Consider the following 18,643-nt stretch of genomic DNA (forward strand, 5'->3'; position numbering starts at 1 on the left):
CATGTTTGTTAGTGTGCATGATGTGGCAAATTCTTTTAGACAGGGAAAATCATGATGTGTCTTTTCAACACTTATACATGAGCTTTATTACTCTCTAGGCCATTTTATTGTTGCATGCAATTCATACCTTCTCTGTTTTACTACCTCTTAAGCGACTAAGAAAACGTTATCCCTAAAAATAGTTACCTTGCTAATTAATGTTCTATGTATATTTGAATCTAGAACTTCAATCTGAAATCAACCATAATTCATTTGCATTATAGTCTGAATTTTCCTCTCTATAAATTATTTTAGAGCCACCATAATTTTTGTTCAAGCAAAATAGAGAAATTTGAGTAAACAAAATTACTAGAACTATACATGAAACACGTCCTAACATACATTGCTTTTGTGGTCCTCATATGTTGAAACATAAATAGGCACACCAAACAATGTCTATTGTACTTAATGGAGATGATAATTAGATCATTTTAGTGTTTTGTTATAGAATGCAGACAAGTGGATTTGTGCACTTAGTTTGCTAATGAATTTCATATGTGTTGGTTGATTTGAACATGACTAATCTTACAACATGATTACATATTTTTTGTTATTTTACAATCCATTTTCAGCATATACTCAATGGAGCCTCCGAGGTCAGATCACAAAAAGGGTATACGGCCAATTAATTGCAGCCCAATAATCCATTACGAAGTAATCAACAATCCTCCTGACACGTCTTTCTACTTGGGCCAAACTTGCATGACCTCTAAACATGCATTTAGGTCTTCAAATTGTGTCATGTCCACTGTTTTTAGAAAAAATCTAGATTGGTATAACATTCAAAATGATTTCAGCTCTATCAAAGATTCAGAAACTTTGAAGTATAAGCTCTGTGATGATTTAAATGATTATGCTTTGGCGTAAGAAATTAGTTTCAATTTCCATGACTTTTTATTAACGAAACTACTAGGCACTACATGGAATAGAAATAAGAAGCAGAGAGCGATTGCACATTATCATAGGGGAAGTGATAACTCACTTTGGTGGGATGACATAAAAGATTATTTTAGAACAATCTTTGGTCCTGTCATTGTTGGACTTCGAGTTATACATTGGAACAAGTTATATCATGAGAATCTATTGGATGGTGTTGCTGTAAAGGGCAAAGGGGACGATCCTTCTCAGGATGTACTGTTCAACATGATGGACCACCCAAATTTGTGTTTACTACAAAGTCAATATCTCATCACTCATCAAATACAAGACATCCGACATCTTATACAGTTGATGAAATGGTTTTTTCCTATATCCGTTTGCTGGAGCAACAAAGCTTCCTCGACTTGTGAAGGAGTGTCGAGTCTGTTTGGACCAACTAGGTATTGGGTAATACTTAATTTTTTACAGAATTATTCTAATATTTCTTATCAAATAATTTCCTTAACACTAACTTTCTTTTTGTAGTCTATCACCCAACTTTGGTGTTATGTCCATTGAAAGAAATTGGAGCATGAGGCTTCCAATTATTTGGAATGATCGTGACGTATATTGTTTTATGCTATTTTGCTTTCGGCTGATTTTTGAGGATCTAAAATGGCGTTCTTATCAACACTTTTTTAATGATCATAATTGGATTCAAATGGCTCAAAACGGCAGTCAACAGTTGACCACGGTATTGAATTACAGCCCTAATTCATACCGACTTTCGATTGATCAATTGAAATTTTCGAGGAATTGCACCGTACATGTATGTACCATTTATATAATTATTACTATATTCTATATTTTTGGTATTTTAATGTTAATTTTGAAGATTATGAACATGTTCACTAACAGATGAATGTAAATGGCCAACGTAGCAATCGTAGCAACCATCATGAGATTATGCGTATGTCCCCTGAGTTACTTTTGGACGTGGTGAGGACCTTCAACAATATAGTCGTTAAAAGTTCCTCGACTAGGTAAGCTTGGTTGTATTTTTCCACTTTTTTTTTTTTTTTTAGTTTTGTATATGTTTTTCTAAATTTTTTATTATTTTGTGCAGATCTGGTCCTAATGTAACATCTTTATTTGAAGACATGAACTGGGATTGAGATTAGGTCTATTCTATGTTTATATGTGAGCCCCTTATCAAATATGATCTACATATGATTTGAATTGATATTTTAATTTCTTTAAAGTTAGGTCCTTGGTATTATGTTGAATGCTCATTTTTGTTTGCAGCATTGCTGACAACTGTGGAGGATAACATGTGTTGAAAGGGAAACGGAAGTGAATGAAGCCTGCTACATTGATGTTGAAATTTCAGACTTTTTCATTTTGACCAAAACTCTCTTAACCTTTTCAATATTGGTCACAATGCTGTGAAGAATGATGATGATGGTATTCAAATTGTTAATGGAACTCTATCTACTTGATAACACATGTTTGTTAGTGTGCATGATGTGGCAAATTCTTTTAGACAGGGAAAATCATGATGTGTCTTTTCAACACTTATACATGAGCTTTATTACTCTCTAGGCCATTTTATTGTTGCATGCAATTCATACCTTCTCTGTTTTACTACTTCTTAAGCGACTAAGAAAACGTTATCCCTAAAAATAGTTACCTTGCTAATTAATGTTCTATGTATATTTGAATCTAGAACTTCAATCTGAAATCAACCATAATTCATTTGCATTATAGTCTGAATTTTCCTCTCTATAAATTATTTTAGAGCCACCATAATTTTTGTTCAAGCAAAATAGAGAAATTTGAGTAAACAAAATTACTAGAACTATACATGAAACACGTCCTAACATACATTGTTTTTGTGGTCCTCATATGTTGGAACATAAATAGGCACACCAAACAATGTCTATTGTACTTAATGGAGATGATAATTAGATCATTTTAGTGTTTTGTTATAGAATGCAGACAAGTGGATTTGTGCACTTAGTTTGCTAATGAATTTCATATGTGTTGGTTGATTTGAACATGACTAATCTTACAACATGATTACATATTTTTTGTTATTTTACAATCCATTTTCAGCATATACTCAATGGAGCCTCCGAGGTCAGATCACAAAAAGGGTATACGGCCAATTAATTGCAGCCCAATAATCCATTACGAAGTAATCAACAATCCTCCTGACACGTCTTTCTACTTGGGCCAAACTTGCATGACCTCTAAACATGCATTTAGGTCTTCAAATTGTGTCATGTCCACTGTTTTTAGAAAAAATCTAGATTGGTATAACATTCAAAATGATTTCAGCTCTATCAAAGATTCAGAAACTTTGAAGTATAAGCTCTGTGATGATTTAAATGATTATGCTTTGGCGTAAGAAATTAGTTTCAATTTGCATGACTTCTTATTAACGAAACTACTAGGCACTACATGGAATAGAAATAAGAAGCAGAGAGCGATTGCACATTATCATAGGGGAAGTGATAACTCACTTTGGTGGGATGACATAAAAGATGATTTTAGAACAATCTTTGGTCCTGTCATTGTTGGACTTCGAGTTATACATTGGAACAAGTTATATCATGAGAATCTATTGGATGGTGTTGCTGTAAAGGGCAAAGGGGACGATCCTTCTCAGGATGTACTGTTCAACATGATGGACCACCCAAATTTGTGTTTACTACAAAGTCAAAATCTCATAACTCATCAAATACAAGACATCCGACATCTTATACAGTTGATGAAATGGTTTTTTCCTATATCCGTTTGCTGGAGCAACAAAGCTTCCTCGACTTGTGAAAGAGTGTCGAGTCTGTTTGGACCAACTGGGTATTGGGTAATACTTAATTTTTTACAGAATTATTCTAATATTTCTTATCAAATAATTTCCTTAACACTAACTTTATTTTTGTAGTCTATCACCCAACTTTGGTGTTATGTCCATTGAAAGAAATTGGAGCATGAGGCTTCCAATTATTTGGAATGATCGTGACGTATATTGTTTTATGCTATTTTGCTTTCGGCTGATTTTTGAGGATCTAAAATGGCGTTCTTATCAACACTTTTTTAATGATCATAATTGGATTCAAATGGCTCAAAACGGCAGTCAACAGTTTACCACGGTATTGAATTACAGCCCTAATTCATACCGACTTTCGATTGATCAATTGAAATTTTCGAGGAATTGCACCGTACATGTATGTACCATTTATATAATTATTACTATATTCTATATTTTTTGGTATTTTAATGTTAATTTTGAAGATTATGAACATGTTCACTAACAGATGAATGTAAAAGGCCAACGTAGCAATCGTAGCAACCATCATGAGATTATGCGTATGTCCCCTGAGTTACTTTTGGACGTGGTGAGGACCTTCAACAATATAGTCGTTAAAAGTTCCTCGACTAGGTAAGCTTGGTTGTATTTTTCCACTTTTTTTTTTTTTAGTTTTGTAAATGTTTTTCTAAATTTTTTATTATTTTGTGCAGATCTGGTCCTAGTGTAACATCTTTATTTGAAGACATGAACTGGGATTGAGATTAGGTCTATTCTATGTTTATATGTGAGCCTCTTATCAAATATGATCTACATATGATTGGAATTGATATTTTAATTTCTTTAAAGTTAGGTCCTTGGTATTATGTTGAATGCTCATTTTTGTTTGCAGCATTGCTGACAACTGTGGAGGATAACATGTGTTGAAAGGGAAACGGAAGTGAATGAAGCCTGCTACATTGATGTTGAAATTTCAGACTTTTTCATTTTGACCAAAACTCTCTTAACCTTTTCAATATTGGTCACAATGCTGTGAAGAATGATGATGATGGTATTCAAATTGTTAATGGAACACTATCTACTTGATAACACATGTTTGTTAGTGTGCATGATGTGGCAAATTCTTTTAGACAGGGAAAATCATGATGTGTCTTTTCAACACTTATACATGAGCTTTATTACTCTCTAGGCCATTTTATTGTTGCATGCAATTCATACCTTCTCTGTTTTACTACTTCTTAAGCGACTAAGAAAACGTTATCCCTAAAAATAGTTACCTTGCTAATTAATGTTCTATGTATATTTGAATCTAGAACTTCAATCTGAAATCAACCATAATTCATTTGCATTATAGTCTGAATTTTCCTCTCTATAAATTATTTTAGAGCCACCATAATTTTTGTTCAAGCAAAATAGAGAAATTTGAGTAAACAAAATTACTAGAACTATACATGAAACACGTCCTAACATACATTGCTTTTGTGGTCCTCATATGTTGAAACATAAATAGGCACACCAAACAATGTCTATTGTACTTAATGGAGATGATAATTAGATCATTTTAGTGTTTTGTTATAGAATGCAGACAAGTGGATTTGTGCACTTAGTTTGCTAATGAATTTCATATGTGTTGGTTGATTTGAACATGACTAATCTTACAACATGATTACATATTTTTTGTTGTTATTTTACAATCCATTTTCAGCATATACTCAATGGAGCCTCCGAGGTCAGATCACAAAAAGGGTATACGGCCAATTAATTGCAGCCCAATAATCCATTACGACGTAATCAACAATCCTCCTGACACGTCTTTCTACTTGGGCCAAACTTGCATGACCTCTAAACATGCATTTAGGTCTTCAAATTGTGTCATGTCCACTGTTTTTAGAAAAAATCTAGATTGGTATAACATTCAAAATGATTTCAGCTCTATCAAAGATTCAGAAACTTTGAAGTATAAGCTCTATGATGATTTAAATGATTATGCTTTGGCGTAAGAAATTAGTTTCAATTTGCATGACTTTTTATTAACGAAACTACTAGGCACTACATGGAATAGAAATAAGAAGCAGAGAGCGATTGCACATTATCATAGGGGAAGTGATAACTCACTTTGGTGGGATGACATAAAAGATTATTTTAGAACAATCTTTGGTCCTGTCATTGTTGGACTTCGAGTTATACATTGGAACAAGTTATATCATGAGAATCTATTGGATGGTGTTGCTGTAAAGGGCAAAGGGGACGATCCTTCTCAGGATGTACTGTTCAACATGATGGACCACCCAAATTTGTGTTTACTACAAAGTCAAAATCTCATAACTCATCAAATACAAGACATCCGACATCTTATACAGTTGATGAAATGGTTTTTTCCTATATCCGTTTGCTGGAGCAACAAAGCTTCCTCGACTTGTGAAGGAGTGTCGAGTCTGTTTGGACCAACTGGGTATTGGGTAATACTTAATTTTTTACAGAATTATTCTAATATTTCTTATCAAATAATTTCCTTAACACTAACTTTCTTTTTGTAGTCTATCACCCAACTTTGGTGTTATGTCCATTGAAAGAAATTGGAGCATGAGGCTTCCAATTATTTGGAATGATCGTGACGTATATTGTTTTATGCTATTTTGCTTTCGGCTGATTTTTGAGGATCTAAAATGGCGTTCTTATCAACACTTTTTTAATGATCATAATTGGATTCAAATGGCTCAAAACGGCAGTCAACAGTTGACCACGGTATTGAATTACAGCCCTAATTCATACCGACTTTCGATTGATCAATTGAAATTTTCGAGGAATTGCACCGTACATGTATGTACCATTTATATAATTATTACTAGATTCTATATTTTTGGTATTTTAATGTTAATTTTGAAGATTATGAACATGTTCACTAACAGATGAATGTAAAAGGCCAACGTAGCAATCGTAGCAACCATCATGAGATTATGCGTATGTCCCCTGAGTTACTTTTGGACGTGGTGAGGACCTTCAACAATATAGTCGTTAAAAGTTCCTCGACTAGGTAAGCTTGGTTGTATTTTTCCACTTTTTTTTTTTTTTAGTTATGTATATGTTTTTCTAAATTTTTTATTATTGTGTGCAGATCTGGTCCTAGTGTAACATCTTTATTTGAAGACATGAACTGGGATTGAGATTAGGTCTATTCTATGTTTATATGTGAGCCTCTTATCAAATATGATCTACATATGATTTGAATTGATATTTTAATTTCTTTAAAGTTAGGTCCTTGGTATTATGTTGAATGCTCATTTTTGTTTGCAGCATTGCTGACAACTGTGGAGGATAACATGTGTTGAAAGGGAAACGGAAGTGAATGAAGCCTGCTACATTGATGTTGAAATTTCAGACTTTTTCATTTTGACCAAAACTCTCTTAACCTTTTCAATATTGGTCACAATGCTGTGAAGAATGATGATGATGGTATTCAAATTGTTAATGGAACTCTATCTACTTGATAACACATGTTTGTTAGTGTGCATGATGTGGCAAATTCTTTTAGACAGGGAAAATCATGATGTGTCTTTTCAACACTTATACATGAGCTTTATTACTCTCTAGGCCATTTTATTGTTGCATGCAATTCATACCTTCTCTGTTTTACTACCTCTTAAGCGACTAAGAAAACGTTATCCCTAAAAATAGTTACCTTACTAATTAATGTTCTATGTATATTTGAATCTAGAACTTCAATCTGAAATCAACCATAATTCATTTGCATTATAGTCTGAATTTTCCTCTCTATAAATTATTTTAGAGCCACCATAATTTTTGTTCAAGCAAAATAGAGAAATTTGAGTAAACAAAATTACTAGAACTATACATGAAACACGTCCTAACATACATTGCTTTTGTGGTCCTCATATGTTGAAACATAAATAGGCACACCAAACAATGTCTATTGTACTTAATGGAGATGATAATTAGATCATTTTAGTGTTTTGTTATAGAATGCAGACAAGTGGATTTGTGCACTTAGTTTGCTAATGAATTTCATATGTGTTGGTTGATTTGAACATGACTAATCTTACAACATGATTACATATTTTTTGTTGTTATTTTACAATCCATTTTCAGCATATACTCAATGGAGCCTCCGAAGTCAGATCACAAAAAGGGTATACGGCCAATTAATTGCAGCCCAATAATCCATTACGAAGTAATCAACAATCCTCCTGACACGTCTTTCTACTTGGGCCAAACTTGCATGACCTCTAAACATGCATTTAGGTCTTCAAATTGTGTCATGTCCACTGTTTTTAGAAAAAATCTAGATTGGTATAACATTCAAAATGATTTCAGCTCTATCAAAGATTCAAAAACTTTGAAGTATAAGCTCTATGATGATTTAAATGATTATGCTTTGGCGTAAGAAATTAGTTTCAATTTGCATGACTTTTTATTAACGAAACTACTAGGCACTACATGGAATAGAAATAAGAAGCAGAGAGCGATTGCACATTATCATAGGGGAAGTGATAACTCACTTTGGTGGGATGACATAAAAGATGATTTTAGAACAATCTTTGGTCCTGTCATTGTTGGACTTCGAGTTATACATTGGAACAAGTTATATCATGAGAATCTATTGGATGGTGTTGCTGTAAAGGGCAAAGGGGACGATCCTTATCAGGATGTACAGTTCAACATGATGGACCACCCAAATTTGTGTTTACTACAAAGTCAAAATCTCATAACTCATCAAATACAAGACATCCGACATCTTATACAGTTGATGAAATGGTTTTTTCCTATATCCGTTTGCTGGAGCAACAAAGCTTCCTCGACTTGTGAAGGAGTGTCGAGTCTGTTTGGACCAACTGGGTATTGGGTAATACTTAATTTTTTACAGAATTATTCTAATATTTCTTATCAAATAATTTCCTTAACACTAACTTTCTTTTTGTAGTCTATCACCCAACTTTGGTGTTATGTCCATTGAAAGAAATTGGAGCATGAGGCTTCCAATTATTTGGAATGATCGTGACGTATATTGTTTTATGCTATTTTGCTTTCGGCTGATTTTTGAGGATCTAAAATGGCGTTCTTATCAACACTTTTTTAATGATCATAATTGGATTCAAATGGCTCAAAACGGCAGTCAACAGTTGACCACGGTATTGAATTACAGCCCTAATTCATACCGACTTTCGATTGATCAATTGAAATTTTCGAGGAATTGCACCGTACATGTATGTACCATTTATATAATTATTACTATATTCTATATTTTTGGTATTTTAATGTTAATTTTGAAGATTATGAACATGTTCACTAACAGATGAATGTAAAAGGCCAACGTAGCAATCGTAGCAACCATCATGAGATTATGCGTATGTCCCCTGAGTTACTTTTGGACGTGGTGAGGACCTTCAACAATATAGTCGTTAAAAGTTCCTCGACTAGGTAAGCTTGGTTGTATTTTTCCACTTTTTTTTTTTTTAGTTTTGTATATGTTTTTCTAAATTTTTTATTATTTTGTGCAAATCTGGTCCTAGTGTAACATCTTTATTTGAAGACATGAACTGGGATTGAGATTAGGTCTATTCTATGTTTATATGTGAGCCTCTTATCAAATATGATCTACATATGATTTGAATTGATATTTTAATTTCTTTAAAGTTAGGTCCTTGGTATTATGTTGAATGCTCATTTTTGTTTGCAGCATTGCTGACAACTGTGGAGGATAACATGTGTTGAAAGGGAAATGGAAGTGAATGAAGCCTGCTACATTGATGTTGAAATTTCAGACTTTTTCATTTTGACCAAAACTCTCTTAACCTTTTCAATATTGGTTACAATGCTGTGAAGAATGATGATGATGGTATTTAAATTGTTAATGGATCTCTATCTACTTGATAACATATGTTTGTTAGTGTGCATGATGTGGCAAATTCTTTTAGACAAGGAAAATCATGATGTGTCTTTTCAACACTTATACCATGAGCTTTATTACTCTCTAGGCCATTTTATTGTTGCATGCAATTCATACCTTCTCTGTTTTACTACTTCTTAAGCGACTAAGAAAACGTTATCCCTACAAGTTGGGCTAGTATCTTTTCAAATAATGTATTTATTATGGGATATCGATAGTTTGGTAGAAGAAAATTTTATGCAACTTCTGTTTTGAAATCATAGTTTAACGGTAGTTCTTAGTCATCATAATAGGAACCATATATAGGAACCACAAGCTTGTGTACAAAAATTAAACTGTACCGTCCAAAAACCGTTAACTGAACTCAAAATTGACTTGTCTATGTTTGATTCGGTGTGAGTTTTAAGAAATGTAAAGAAAAGTGAGTGAAAAAGTTAGTAGAATGTATGTCCCACATGTATATATTAATTTTATAATAGAACGTGTAATGAGTTTGTGGAAAATGAGGTCTATTTAAAAAAAAAAAAGTGGACAATATTTTACAAAAGGACCGAAATGGCAAAATTGTGTCATTTAAATTGCTTTACTCGGCAGATGAAAAACGCAAACTATACTCAGAATGCTTTCAAAGACCAGCCGTGTCTCTGAAATGGAAGCTGAACATTTGATTAGAGCAAAGATTTAAAAACCCATCTTTAACGAATCCCCGCATCGCTACCAGTAAAAAGAACTATGGAATTAGCCAATACACGCTCATGTGCCACTACCCGGGGCGTACTTCCTGTGTGTCCCGGTCCTGACAGCAATGTCGCAGCACATCAGCCAGCAATGTTAACCCAATTAATCAAATTCCAATTCTCAGCAGCTCCATCTTCTCCACCATCGTGTAGCTCCATATGAGCCCTGCGATTTTGTAGCACAATTAGTAAAATGTACTACATTAATATGTGATCGTAATGAGCAGATTATTTTTGCCAGCTTTTTTTATAATGTAAGATGAAAATAATAGATTTGGTGAAGCCGAAGTAGTGACGAAACACCATGGCTGAATAATAGGAGTACTACGGAAATTTCATCTGTTTACATATGCATTTATAGGATTATTATCTTCTTCTCAACTTGCCCATATAGGAGTATAATAGTAATACATTGGTTCCTCGAAACTGCTTCACAGTAATAGCTTCATGCAACGGAGGATTGGGTCGTTACAAAATAGTTCATGAAGTTCACATTGTTTATTAGGAGTCCCGGTTAACTTTTACCATAAATGATAATAGTGTCCCACCTTCCACTAACTCATTCAACTCACATTTCATTTAAAACTAATATATATATGTGAGACCCCTATTTCACTAACTTTTTTTCCACCCACTTTCCTTAACATTTCTTAAAACTCGTGCCGCCCACAAATGAGACTTCTAATGGCGGATGGAGGGAGTATTACTTATATATTTCCTTCATTTATTGAATTTTGTTGTGAATACATCACGTTAGTTTGGCTAGGTTGCATTTTGATTGAAAAAATTGTCATTGTAAAGAGTATTTATAAACATTTTGTTTTATACTAAAAGTCTTTTTGATTCAATGACTCTTTCACCTTCTTATTCCTATATTAATTTATATGTTATGAGTATTGATTGTAGAATAAAGATAAAATTAACGGCAGAATGACGTTAGATCGATCAAATAATATTTTTTCTATTATTGTTGTCTAGTTTATTTTATTTTATTATTCTAATGATATAAAAGAGGGAAATAAAGATTCTAATGATATAAAAGAGGAAAATAAATATTCGTAACCTCACATTTGAAACTGCCGTAGTTAAGACAAATGTAATTAAAAAATAGTTTTAATTATAGTTTATAATTTTTAAATTTAAATGGCAGTTTTGTAAATATTCCTAAAACTCCCATACATTTTATCATTATACTTGGATAAGTCTTCTGTCACAAAGACATACATTTGACATTATTAGTACACGCAAATATACATACAAATATTATCTATACTTGAATGTATTAATTCATCACAAGTGATCATCATTTACCACATAATATAATTATAATGTATGTGATAGTATAGATACACAAATAATAATTTGTGTAAAGATGGAGAAAATTAAAGTGTTACAATTTTTCCCTACTTTTAACTCTTTACAATCTAAGAAAAAGAATAATAATAAATGGAAGGAAAATTACGATGAAAATTATAACATAAATCGAATTATAAGTCAAGTCGAGGAGATCCCTCTTAAAGCAAGACAAATTACGGCACAGCTAGTGCTCTCAGATTGATATATTATCTCTAAAGATAAAACGACATTCTCCTAACGTGTAAAAGCATCTTAAACTAGCTAGTCATTGACGTACTTGATGGAGCTATGAGAATCTAGCAATACAATGCTCCTGAAATGCAAAATAAAATGTTGAGAGATTGAGATAGAATGAAGAATGCTTTTGTTGATATATAATTCATCTACAATTCTAGGCCTTTCATAGGAAAAATAGACAACATAAGAGGTCTTGAAATTAAGGTACCATAAATCATGAAGTGATGACAAAAGAGGTTACAATATACAAATTAATTATCAAAATTAAATTTATTCTAATCATTCTAGCCTCAAAAATTTTAATTCCATAAATACCCCAAAACTCCCCTTGATAATTCCATAAATATCCCCAGAACTCCGCTTTTATATATGTATAGATAGGGGTGTACTAGTATAACAACTAAATTTAAAGTTACAACGTACATCCAACCACGTGTTGCCACATGGCACGAAAAATGCAATATTGTATACAGAAAAATGCAATACGCATTTGTAGAGGCTATAAATGAATTTCGGCAGATTACATTTTTGTTATATGCAGATTGCATTTTTTATTGTTAAGTTTTGCATTTTAGATATTGACTGTTTAAATTGCATTTTATATATAGACGAATTGCATTTTTATATGTGAAAATGCAAAACTTAACAATAAAAAATGCAATTTATGTGAAAATGCAAAACTCAACACTATAAAATGCAATTTACATACAACAAAAATGCAATCTGCGAAAATGCATATACAAATAGATTGCATTTTTGTATTTAAAATATTGCATGTTTTGTGCCACATGGCAGCACCAGATTGGATGTACGTTGTGACTCTAAATAAGGGGGCACCCTAGTGCTCCCCTATATATCATCAGATATCCTAGTAGTTTAACTTCAATCAACCTTAAAATAAAATCATATATGATACATCGTCGTAGTAGTTTAACTTTCAAAATCAACTGACGGTTGAATCAATTTTTTAATTTAATTTTTGAGGTCGAAGTTTCAACTATCGACGCATCTTTAATTATACTCGTATTGATATTTCAACTTGAAGTTGCAGTCACGCATGATCCAACGCGCAAAACATCATTTTGTTATAAGTAGTAGTAATATTTAAACAATACTACTAGTACATGTATTTAATTGACTCTTTCGTTTCTGCGTTAAATTATTCTTCGTAGTTATGCATCTTTATCACAAAATATATGCTCTATTTTATCTGTCGAGCTTATACACCGTTTTACCATTGCCTTTCTGAAAAATTGTTGGAAAATCTGTAAATAAAAAAATGCAATGTAGTACGTTACATAAACAAGGGATTCATTTACATTTTTATTCGGAACAATACATCGACAAAACAGAAACAAAAAAAATATAAGCAGCAATGATCTGAATTTTGATGTAATCAAGTTATGGCTGTTTCAGAACATATAATCGTGCCAGTAATCAATCACATATATAGATTTACTATCACCTTTCATCTTTTTTTTCATTATTGATGCATGTCCATGAGCTTCCTTCTCGCGTGTGTATTCTGCTAACCGCTCCTCCTCTAGGCCGTTTATCTCGATCATTCTCTAGCAACGGCCTGGCTTCTGTAGTGTGCAGTACATTATGCCGTTTATCTCCATCTTTCACTTGGAACGTCTTGGCTTGTGGATTGTGCGTTACCGTAGGCTTTTTATCTCCATTTCTCACTAGGAAGGGCCAGGCTAGGTACCAACCCGCAATGCAACAGTACAACATAGCGTTCCCAACGCTCAAAACAGCCAGAAAGCTATAATACTTGTTGAGGCTACTGCTGCTTATATTCTTCTCGAGCCATCTGAAACGCCTCCCGCTGAAGATGGAAACGCAGAGTATACTCAGTAAGAAACCAACTCCCCTCACGAGTTCACCCAAAGCCCACCCGTTTTTCTTGAACTGAGATTCAGTCTGAGATTCTTACAACGATTGAAACCCGTCTCTAGCGAGTCCCAGCATCAGTCCAAGTAGAAAGTATTGCGGAATTAGCAAATACACGCTCATGGCCCCGCCACCTGCGCCGTACTTCCTGTGTGTCGAAACCCCCACAGCGAAGTTGCAGCACAGCACGCAGCACCACATTCCAATGCCAATCCTCAGCAGCTCCATCTTCTGTGGGTTGAATCGCTTTCTCTCTCCGAGTTTTTCCAGTATGAGGCTGGACCACTCTGAGACTGCGAACCTCGTGAATCTGGCCACGTTGTCGAGTAAGAGAATGACGGGGAGATAGTCGCGGCCAGCGAGTGTGATGGCTTCAAACAAGAAGAATGCGCTTCCAGAAGCGTAAACTAGGCTTAAAATGGACAAACAAATCCACAACGGCACCATGTTCACTGGCCGCTTCACCTTTGCTATCGAAGTGACGTTGTGGATCTTCTCCCCATCATCGTAGTAGTATTCGAAACCCAATAAGAATAAAAACAAGGAATACAACATCGTATTGCTTATTATTTGTGCGAGTTCCTTCAAGTGAATTCCTGTTAGCCCGACCTGGCCAGAGATGGCAGCCGAGGAGGAGACCAGAGTCCACCAGAATTTGGTGCGTTCTCGTCTCTCATAATTATCGAAATACTCCGGCCTAAACTGATCGTCAAGAAATGCTTTCAGCGTGACTGCCAGCACTGCCTGCGTAAAAGCCATTACCGACATAACAGGGAAGAATAACTGCAAATCAAGCTGCCCTTCATCGTCATTTCCATCCTCCACATAGTTGCCTATCAATACCTGCCATTATTATTATTACATATGCAAAACTAACACTGCACTCAACGTGTGCATTCGGTAAATAAAGAAATGAAATCTTGGCCTAGCTCACATCAATCTGGAAAGTTTTGCTCGGATGTACTATATTTTAAGCCAAAAGTACTCATATGTTTTCAACTCGTCAGTCATTATTAGTCAAAGCATATCGATTGCCAAACAAATTAAGGATGGTATATACTATATAGTACTCATAAAAAATCCATGAATAATTAGTGTGACAAAGCTTAGGAAGACAAACAAATCTATTAATTTGATAATAACTATGCTTACAATGCTTACTGTTGTGGAGAAAACCACGATCACGAACCGTTTCAGGAGGCCCCTGTAAACGTCGGTTACATAGGCGGTGACTATGACCGAGTAAACAATGGTTATTAGTTCATGTGAATTCACGACGACCACACAACCCGGGAGATCGTTCTTCATCTTCCCTGTGGCGAGGCGCGTGATTAATATGCTGAGAAGTGTCTTCTCCAAGATCTTGAAGCTCCATATGAGGCCTGAGTTTTTGTAGCACAATCAATACATATATATAAATATATTATACTGGATTCATTTCGCAAATTTTTTACCTAGGATGAAAAGGGTCGGATTTTTGAAGATGATGGTACATTTAATGAACGATAGGATTACTTGGATGAGATCCATGTCGGCATAATGTTAACAAGGATACATATATATAGTGTATACCGACGGATTAATACTATTGACTAAGCGTAAGTGGACCATTTGTTATTGTTTAAAGGCACAATACGCGTCATTTTCTCTCTCTCTCTCCGTGTGTGTGTGTATGTCTCTTTGAGTTCTTTTTGCAATCATCTTCTCCGGTAGAAGTTCGGAGAGAAGTTGACCTTTTAATCATATCTGTGTTCGTATGTGGTTTCGTGAGTCGTGGTAGAGGCCAGGTTTGGGGCTGTTAGGGTTTGTGTGGTGTTTGTCACTTGTCTCAGTCTCATCTAAGATGTTAGGGTTTCTTAGAACTTGTGTAGCCTTGTGATATATAGTTGTATTATCTCCGGCTTCAACTGAGCGTCGTATTAAGTTACAGTAGTGCATTGGGTAGTTACCGAATGAACTGAATCATGTGTGCTGAACCTTTCCACTAGACTTTGCATATAAAACAACACATGTATACAGTACTCCAATAGTTCCGTTGACTACGTTTTTGATGATAACAAGTCAAGGCTAGATTATTCATCATGGTTACGGAAGTGCATGGAGTGATTTCCTTAAAGCTGAATAGATTTTCATTGAATTATATTGGTGAGTCAGGAGAAATAAGGATATAATAATAAAATAAAGTTAGAGACAAATTCGATGAAGTTCAAAGGTTGGGATAAGAATTGATAAAATCACTATAGAATATGATAGATTCGATCATTAATTGTACTCCCTTCATATCTACCTAGCTGAGTTGTATTCTTTTTTGGATTGTCCCATACTTCTATTATAGCTTAGTTATTTTCTTTTTTGGCAAAAAGTACTTTACTTTCTCTTCGTCTCTCTATTTTTTTTACTTTCTATTTTATTCTCCTTTCACTTAACTCATTTAAAATATTTTTTTTAAAATCTCGTGCTGAAAAGAAATGCTTCTACTACTATAGGACGGAAGAAGTAGTATTTTTATGCATGTTCAATCATACATGATAGTACTATATTGTACCCCCTCCCCCTCCGTCCCATAGTAGATGTCAAATTTTTCTTTTTAGTTTGTCCCACAAAAGATGTCACATTTCTCCTTTTAGAAAAAAGTTTCCCACCGCACATCAATTATAAAATTATATTTTCTCTCGCCATTTAACACACAAAATAACATAGTAGATGTATCTAAAGTACGCATTAACCCCACTACATTAAACATACCACAATAATATTATAATTCAAATAAAAATACATAAAACTCATGTCAAGATGTACATATAAAAATAAAATATCTAAATTCAAGATTCTAGTAGCATTCCCTCTGTTCATAGTTGAGTCATTTTTTTTAATTTTGGAAAGTTTCCTTATAGTTGAATCATTTCCGTATAGGGTAGATAATTAATTCACTTTTCATTTCCTAGTTTATTCTCTCTACATATTAATTTTACTTTTTCATATCTCTTACTTTTCTCTCCCTCCATTTAACACAATAAACATTTTCTTCTTAAACTATGTGTCAGAAAAGAAACGCCCCTACTATGAAAGAAAGTAGTATTATTAGTACATATAAAAACAATAATTAAAAAAAAATCAAAATGAATTTTTATCAACATCAACAAAATAAATTCACTAAACATTTATTAACAATAATTTAAGTCCATTAAGCCAAACAACAAATAAAATTAATTAATCTTGCCCATCAGCCCATATGCTTGGCCATTTAAGCTCATTAATTATATAAACTAAGCTAGCCGTCAATGAGGGGCCGGGAAAAAGAACTTGCTAGTATTATATATTGCTCCTCACTAATTCCTAAATATTATTTGTCAAATCTCAAAACTCAAAATAATTAGCTTATCCAGATAAGATTGAGTTTTGACTGGGCTTAGTTGAGCTTGAGGGAAGGAGATGGACATGAGCCTAAGAGAATTGATGATAGGCCCAATTCGTATTTGTAGATACAATTACTATATTTTTTGACAAGATAAAGTCATTGAGTCAAGATACACATATGTGACTGTGTCATGACAACGTTGACTCTTCCCAAGATTAAGGCATAAACATAATCAATATGGCAAGAAAATAAGAACAGCAAAAAAAAAAAAAAAGCATAAATTCATTCACCAAAATCTATCATAATTTCACCTTGACGTGTAGATTCAAGTTGTTCCCCAATTTCAAATCTCTCATAAACCCTATGTTACAAATTGAATTATACTCCCTCGGTCCTCGATTAAGAGTCACAATTTGACCGGACACGGGTTTTAAGAAATGTAAAGAAAAGGTGGTTGAAAAAGTTAGTGGAACATGGGACCCACTTTTTTATATTGATTTTATAATAAAATGTGAGTGAAGTGAGTTAATGGAATGTGAGACTTACTTACCATTAATGGTAAAAATGAAGTGTGACTCTTAATTGGGGACGGACTGAAATGAAAAAGTATGACTTTTAATTGGGGACGGAGGGAGTACTCACCATTCCGTTTTTGGGGCTAAAATCATTCTGATTTTTTTTATTCATTCTCCGAAAATTCGAAACCCTGCTTCACTCCAATCCCAAATTCCAGCTAAAGATCGAATTTTACCCTTATTTTGGTGGTTGATTCAATTTCGTAGAGGAATTTGAAAAAAAAAATTGTGCTTAATATAACAGTTATTTTTCAATCTTTCCATTTCTTCTATTCCTTTTTCCTCGATTATTGATAGAAGATAAACAATACGTACATATTTTAAAATTAATGAGTCAATATACACATGTGTCAAGTCAACGTTGACTCTCGTCCCCAGATTAAAGTTCAAGCAATCTGGCAGCAATAGTTAAAAAAATACAGCATAAATTCACTCTCCAAAATTTATCAAAATTTCACCTTGATTCAAGAATCCATTTGTTCCCCAATTCCAAATCTCTCATAAACCCTATATTACCAATTGAATTATACTCATCATTCCGTTTTTGGGGCCAGAATCATTCCGATTTTTTACTTGATTCTCCGAAAATTCGAAACCCTGCTTCACTCCAATCCCAAATTCCAGCTAAAGATCGATTTTTACCCATATTTTGGTGGTTGATTCAATTTCATAGAGGAATTTGAAAAAAAATCTGTGCTTAATAGAACAGTTGAATTCGGAAGCTTCGATTGTTATGGATTCACCGATTTTGATCCTGGCCATCGCTCTTCTCTTCACATTCGCAGTCGAATCGCAACGAATCCCCAATCCCCAGCAGCCGGAATCACCACCGACGCCGTCTCTTGTATCGCTGGCGTCCCCCCATCCGCC

At 33.9% G+C, this 18,643-nt stretch overlaps 2 long non-coding RNA genes and 1 pseudogene across 2 annotated transcripts; 2 read left to right on the forward strand and 1 right to left on the reverse strand.

Moving 5' to 3' along the window:
- The first annotated feature begins 6,822 nt into the window (after positions 1 to 6,822).
- Positions 6,823 to 7,202, forward strand: LOC148923533 (uncharacterized). Its single transcript, XR_016132417.1, has 2 exons — positions 6,823 to 6,898; positions 7,004 to 7,202. It is a non-coding gene; the product is annotated as an uncharacterized LOC148923533 (long non-coding RNA).
- Positions 7,203 to 9,225: 2,023 nt separating this feature from the next.
- Positions 9,226 to 9,603, forward strand: LOC148923534 (uncharacterized). The gene is made up of 2 exons (XR_016132495.1): positions 9,226 to 9,299; positions 9,405 to 9,603. It is a non-coding gene; the product is annotated as an uncharacterized LOC148923534 (long non-coding RNA).
- An 829-nt stretch (positions 9,604 to 10,432) lies between these two features.
- Positions 10,433 to 15,370, reverse strand: LOC148923535 (protein NRT1/ PTR FAMILY 5.11-like; annotated as a pseudogene).
- Between the last annotated feature and the right edge of the window lie 3,273 nt (positions 15,371 to 18,643).

The sequence above is a fragment of the Salvia hispanica genome, chromosome 6 (genome assembly GCF_029641045.1).
Source record: "Salvia hispanica isolate PSC_SH4W2 chromosome 6, Shi_PSC_v1, whole genome shotgun sequence".
Lineage (NCBI taxonomy): Eukaryota > Viridiplantae > Streptophyta > Magnoliopsida > Lamiales > Lamiaceae > Salvia > Salvia hispanica.